Below are 6324 nucleotides of genomic sequence, written 5' to 3' on the forward strand. Positions count from 1 at the left end.
AAATAATTACTCAAAACAAATTAATATTCATCCCCATTAAACAAGGCTATTTGCTGCCTGAAGCAATTCTCTCGGTACCAGTTGGCACATCAAGCTCTATTAATTGGAAAAAAACCTGAAAAGGGCCAGGAAAGCCCTCCTAAAGGAGCTGGAACAAAATAAGCTGTGAAATATGACGTTACATAAACTCTGATCCACGTGGGTAAAACAGAAACAGGATTTGTCAAAAGGGATCAAGCTAGCAGACGTTCATAAGCTACGTCATCATGTTGCATGGTTATGCTTCACCTTGGTGCTTAGCTGTTAGCAGGTGCAAACTCCTTTTGCACTGAACAAAAAAATCCTGAAATTTATGTCTACATCATGAAGAGCAAACAGTATAAGGAAATATTTTCACTGGACAACCACACACATGTGATTAGCAGAGGGAAAATCAAATAACCTCACCAGAACTGCACACTAAAGCAAATCATCAAAACTTTTCCATGAGATTCAGCAGCCAAAAAATAAACAGTTAGCGTGACTTACTGTATGTGCTATGGTCCAGGTTGATCCTCTAAAATGCGTCAAGAAGATGCAACTCCCACTGAAGGCTCAGCTGTCTATTTCAAAAGCACATGGATGAGAGACTAAACAAAACATACAGTAGCATCCTGACTAGTCTCTTTCCACACTCCCTCTCTCATTTCCAGAGCTCCCCACCCTGCCCCAGCCATATGCTCATGCAAGCGTAAAACATGCCCAGGAAGCGTCACTTCCACTGGGTCATTTCATGGATACTGTCTCCATTAATACTCGGGCCCACCAATTCTCCCCCCCCGCCCATTCCTCACTACCGGGGTTGTGCTCTTGCCCCTGGCTCCCCACCCTCTCAGCAATAAGACAAAGAGGTAGCAAATGGAGAGACAAAGGGGGGCTGCATAAACCTTGGGGACCACATTTTGATGAGTTTCCAACTGCACAACCAAGCCCTGAACAGATGGGATCAGTCTCCAGGGCTCTGCTGCATCGTCGCATTTAATACACAGCTCTATACATCCTCATAATAAATGTTTTATCCTGCTGCTCACCAAACACTCATCAGATTGTGGGCCACACACATGTGCAAAGGGAACACACAACAAAAACATCTTTATCATGACATGTTTGCCATTAAGCCCTCAGAAACTACAATAATTAAAGTATGAGTGCACATGCCTAATTAAGTTAGCACATGCTTTGCCATCAAGACTGTCTTTTTGAGTGCAAACATTGATCTAAGCAGCAATAGTAACTAGGACAGTCAAAAGCAGCCACTCCTTATTTTGGCAATAAACAATGAGATGAAAGCTTAGCCTGCCCTCATCATGGCAAAGGTTCAAGATTTTAATTGCTTTCTTCCCCAAGGCATACGGTCCATAACTAAGCAACGCATAATCAATCCAAACATCAACCAAATAAATGATCATATTATGACCAAGCCAATTAACACTTGCTGCAGTTTATCTCTTCAACTTTCAACAGAGGTGTTGCTTGATGCAATTTACGGTAGTATCCCAGACCGCTCTTAATTGTTAAAGCTAGTCTTCACGGTCGTCCTGGGTAGAAACTTAATTGTACAAATAACACAATACATCAGCCAGTGTCTACATGCATTTAATGTGCTTTATGATTAGCTGGCAGAACATATAGGACTGCTGTGGACAATGACCTGGAATCGATCTTTTCCTCAGAGTATATGCTGCAGCTTTATTGGTGCTGTATACATGGTTTTGCCAACAACAGAATCAACTGTAACCCCAGTTCTTCTCTCTAACACACTCAAGCAAACAAATAAAAACTGTGATCCTATTAGCTGCAATTGAATTTACCATAAAAGACTCACTGTAATGTTTAAATTACTGTATAAAGATGTAGAAGTGGTTTGCTATCTGCTTTCAGGAAAAGATGAACTGGACAGAAAAAAGTGAAGGAAACACTCATTCAACATTCACCAAGAAAACCAGTTATACTTTTAGGTGTCTGTCTGACTGTTTCTCATTGAAATGAAACATGTGACAGAGTTTTGGAAAAGTAAGGTAATCTTTCATGTTTAGTCGACACCACAGCCCCATAGCCTCAAAGTCTTGGCTTTTATTTTTTCCTGAAAAAAAGGGATCCTTTTGAAAGGGTGCGGTGAGCGCCTGCTACATTCTTTGCTGCTTGGAGAAGTCTGTAATTGCTTCCAGCTTCTAAAGGATCCGCTGCAGAAAACTAGTGTCACGTCTTTATCAAGAATCCTCCTTCCACAACAATAAACTTGTCTTATCAGAGATGGTGCTAGAGAAGCACTAGACCACTCCTCCATGCTCTGTCCAAAACCCAGTCCCAGATACATAGTCTTTTTTACAAGCAGCAGCAGCATTGTAATGGAAAAAAAACAAAAGTTTTAAAAGTTTCACTTTTTACTCAGAGGTTTAGGACCTATACTGTTTCTCCATTTTGCAGCCAGAGAAACTGAGGCACTGCACAGTACTCTCAAACCTCCTACACCAAGATTTGCTGGAGGAGGGTCTGAACATCTGTTGTGTTGTGCTGTGTTCATGTGTCCAAGGAGACTGTCAGAGCCAAAGGCAGAAGCCCAGCTGTTGGGATCTGGGTCGGCTGCATCCGGGCCAAGGGATGTTTTCAAAACACTATCGGCTCAGGATAAGCCACTTTTGACAGTGTTGTTGCTGGTGCAGTTAGTGCTGATAACCACTTGTGTAAAAAAATCACATATATGTAAAAGGCCTGTCTCTGCTAGTTACGGATTCCCTGAAGGTTAAAAGATAAGTTTTCTGCTATTGCTATGAACCTTGGCTTACTTTAGCCCAATGAAATATCCTGACATACACTGACAAGACAAGAAATTCCAAGAAATTTGAGGACACATTCCTCAATCTTGGCCCCAGCAACACATTCTCTGGAGTTTAAAATGGATTAAACATTTGTTTCTCCCGCAGAGGGATCGTTAATAAAAGGATATTCTTCAGCTGCAGAATGTGGTGAGTCTACACATGCATGCACGCAAACACACACACACACACACACATAGACACACATGCAGGCACCCCACTTCTATTCACAGTTATTGGTTCTGACAGTAAGACTGAACCAGCAACAGCTCTCATCCTGTCACAACAACCAGGCCCAGAGAACTCGCAGCTGCTGATAGAGCTGGCACTGCTGACCCGATGGACACGGTTTTGTTTATCACTTGGAACCAAGACTGAGGAAACAGAGCTATGTCATGAGTAAGAACGAGAAAAAATAGGTTAATAAATTCACATCCAAAGCAGTCAAGGAAATAATAATATATTCAAATAAACTGTCTTCAATGGCCAGTTGATAATTTGAAAAAGGATAGTTGAATGAATGTAATAAAATCACATCCAAAGCAGTCAAGGAAATAATAATATATTCAAATAAACTGTCTTCAATGGCCAGTTGATAATTTGAAAAAGGATAGTTGAATGAATGTAATAAAATCACATCCAAAGCAGTCAAGGAAATAATAATATATTCAAATAAACTGTCTTCAATGGCCAGTTGATAATTTGAAAAAGGATAGTTGAATGAATGTAATTCAGGCACAAAAAATTGAAACCAAGAAATAATATTTTTAGTTTCTGTCTTAAAATGAAGGCAGAAGGGCGTTTAAGAACAATAGCGGAACCAGATGCTGAAAGAAAGTACTAGAAACCAAAATGAATTCACCAGAGTTTTCCCCTCCGCAGTTATTTGGCACAATAATGAATTCTATTCTCTCTTAGAACAACATGGCCTTGCTTAGATCTCACCAAAACAACAGTGAGGAGGACGGCAGTACAGCTCATTGAAAATCATGAACTATCTTGTGAAAATACACAAAACTGAAAAACTTGGACAAAGAAAGTATAACAACAAATTGTTCCCTGTGCACAGGAAATGCTTTATTTTTTCCAGTTCAGCAATTTGCCAGGTAGTGGTTTTATGTGGAGGCTGATATCTCATATTCATCTGTCAGCAGATATGATGTATATGTGCAAGCAAGACCGAACTTGTTTTAAAGACAACATAGCCAGCTCTCCCTCTAAATTAACTTTCTCACTAAGAAACACAAACACTCATTGATGTGTTACACATAAAGTGCAGAGGATCTTTTTCCAAGCCTGGTTGTGCACTCCTGTGCATCCAGGAATATGTGCATCTAAAATGTTTATGTAGGCTGTGTACACTGCAGTGTAATAATAATAATAACTGCATGTAATAAACAGAGAGTGTTTTAAAAGAAGGCTTCTCCTGTGATTGAAATTTAATTTTGAGTTTATACATTAGGATTACATTTATGCCATCACAGTCACTTTTTCTGACTCAATACAAAAGCTCTAGTACTTGTACCATCAATCATCCCACTAATCAGCCTGGGATGATTGACTTGGCTACTCTCTAAAGCCTAATAGAGATCAAATTTAAGACCTAGCACTAATTCTAAGTACCTCCCTTAACCCACTGTCACTACCGCAAGTATTTCTTTATCAGATCTTACCTGCTTCCCCATGGCTGCGATGGTAAATGTTTCTCCCCGGTGAATACTAGGCTGATACTGAATGAGACTGGTACTTTCCCTGAGGTAAAACAGACAGGAGACAGGAGGTTGAAGGTCTTCTGTCTGCCTGTACACTCCCCTTCATTGGGGTGTGTACACACACATACCTCACTGACACACATTGCCTCTCATCTGCTCTACAGGTTTACACAGGAGCATGGAAAGCTCCTGAGATGAATGCTTAACCCTTTGGTGAGCTGGCACTGAATGAAAATGCTGAAGGAAAATAATCATCATCCCTAAAAACATTTCCCGGAAAATCAGCCAAAAATTGTGGGATCTCACTTTTTGGGTCCACTATCACTGGCACAGGCAATGGTATTAATGACTAGGTGTCCACATTTTACGCAAGACTACATTTGGATGGAAGAGAAAAAAGTGTGAAAATGTGTGTCTAAGGCTGGTCCTGGTGGTGACATGTTGTAAGTCACCATCAGATAATAGGGATAAAGGGCATTTCTTCATCGCCATGGGCAGCTCCATTGAGTTACCAAGCAGAGAAAAATAAGGCTCAAGCTTAAGGATCCCCGGCAGCCAGCAGGCAGAAAGCTGCAAAGAGAAAAATCTTGCTATTAAGAATGAGAGAATTGGTTTTCTCCACCCTAATGAGTATTCATCCTGTGAGATAGATGAGTCAGTCTAAAAACACAATCCCATACTTGCAATAATGAGATCATATTTGAGGAATTGGGTGTACATCCCTCAAGTGGAAAAATGTCAAGGTTACCAAGAATTTCAGCTAGACTTAATTTTACCTTGAGAATTTTCCCCATTTCAACTCCTAATAAAATTTAATTACTGCACATGAACATTCATAGTGATTACATGTCAAAAAAGATGCTTTGATGTTGAAACAGTCCTGGAAAGAAAATTGCTGAATGGATGAAAATGGAAAGACAACTTTGATATTCTTAAATCATAACTAGTGGGGCACAACTGCTAAAACTTATATGGCCAGGGTCCAGCTAGCCAAGAGTCGGGCCACACACTAGAAACAAGAAGGAAATTTGAAAATGATAGAACGAGAAGCATCTAGAATGAAAGCAGAGCACTATGGCTCTTTATGCATATACAGATTATTTTAGATCAGAGACACAGCAGCTCAAATGCAATGATGTACAGTTGGCTTGTGCATCATGCAACAGCTCTTAGGAAAACTCTCTACTGCTGCCATTTTCAATGGCTCTGTATAACCAGTCCTCTATAATCTGGTTAATTTTGAAAGCATAATCAGGATAAAAAGAGGATAATCATGGAACTAGTGAACCACAAAGACAATCTATTGTGGTTAAGTCCTATCTTCAGGAAGGGAAGTATTATGTCTCAATTGGTAAGTATGCATCCAAGCGTAACAACATGAGGTGTGGCGTTCCCCAAGGCTCAATCCTTGGTCCTCTTTTATTGAACATTTACATGCTTCAGTTAGGCCACAATATACAAAAAAATAACATCAACTATCGTAACTATGCAGCCGACACACAGATTTACCATGACTACAGTCATTTAGTGACAGATTCTCTCTGCAAGGGCTTTGAATAAATCAATGATTGGATGAGTTTGAACTTTCTTCGGCTAGATGTAAAACTTGTAGATTGAAGGTTAGCACTCCTTGTAACTCTTTTTCTGAAAACCAAAAAACAAGTCTTAAAACGTGGTGTAATCTTGATTCAGAGTTAACTTTAACAGCCACATAAAATCAATGATTAAGTCTGCATTCTACCATCTTAAAACATAGC

General features: G+C 39.9%; 1 protein-coding gene across 2 annotated transcripts in view; it reads right to left on the bottom strand.

The window, feature by feature from the left end:
* Positions 1–4632, bottom strand: part of mid1 (midline 1) — a 28864-nt gene extending 24232 nt beyond the window's left edge. The window contains exon 1 of one of the 2 annotated variants that reach the window (XM_067603677.1): positions 4529–4632. The gene's annotated coding sequence lies outside the window, so the exon portion shown is untranslated. Of the gene's footprint in view, positions 1–528; positions 721–4528 lie in introns of those variants that run through there. The other variant, XM_067603678.1, reaches the window with a different exon arrangement.
* Positions 4633–6324: the final 1692 nt, after the last annotated feature.

The sequence above is a fragment of the Thunnus thynnus genome, chromosome 11 (assembly GCF_963924715.1).
Source record: "Thunnus thynnus chromosome 11, fThuThy2.1, whole genome shotgun sequence".
NCBI classification, from domain to species: domain Eukaryota; kingdom Metazoa; phylum Chordata; class Actinopteri; order Scombriformes; family Scombridae; genus Thunnus; species Thunnus thynnus.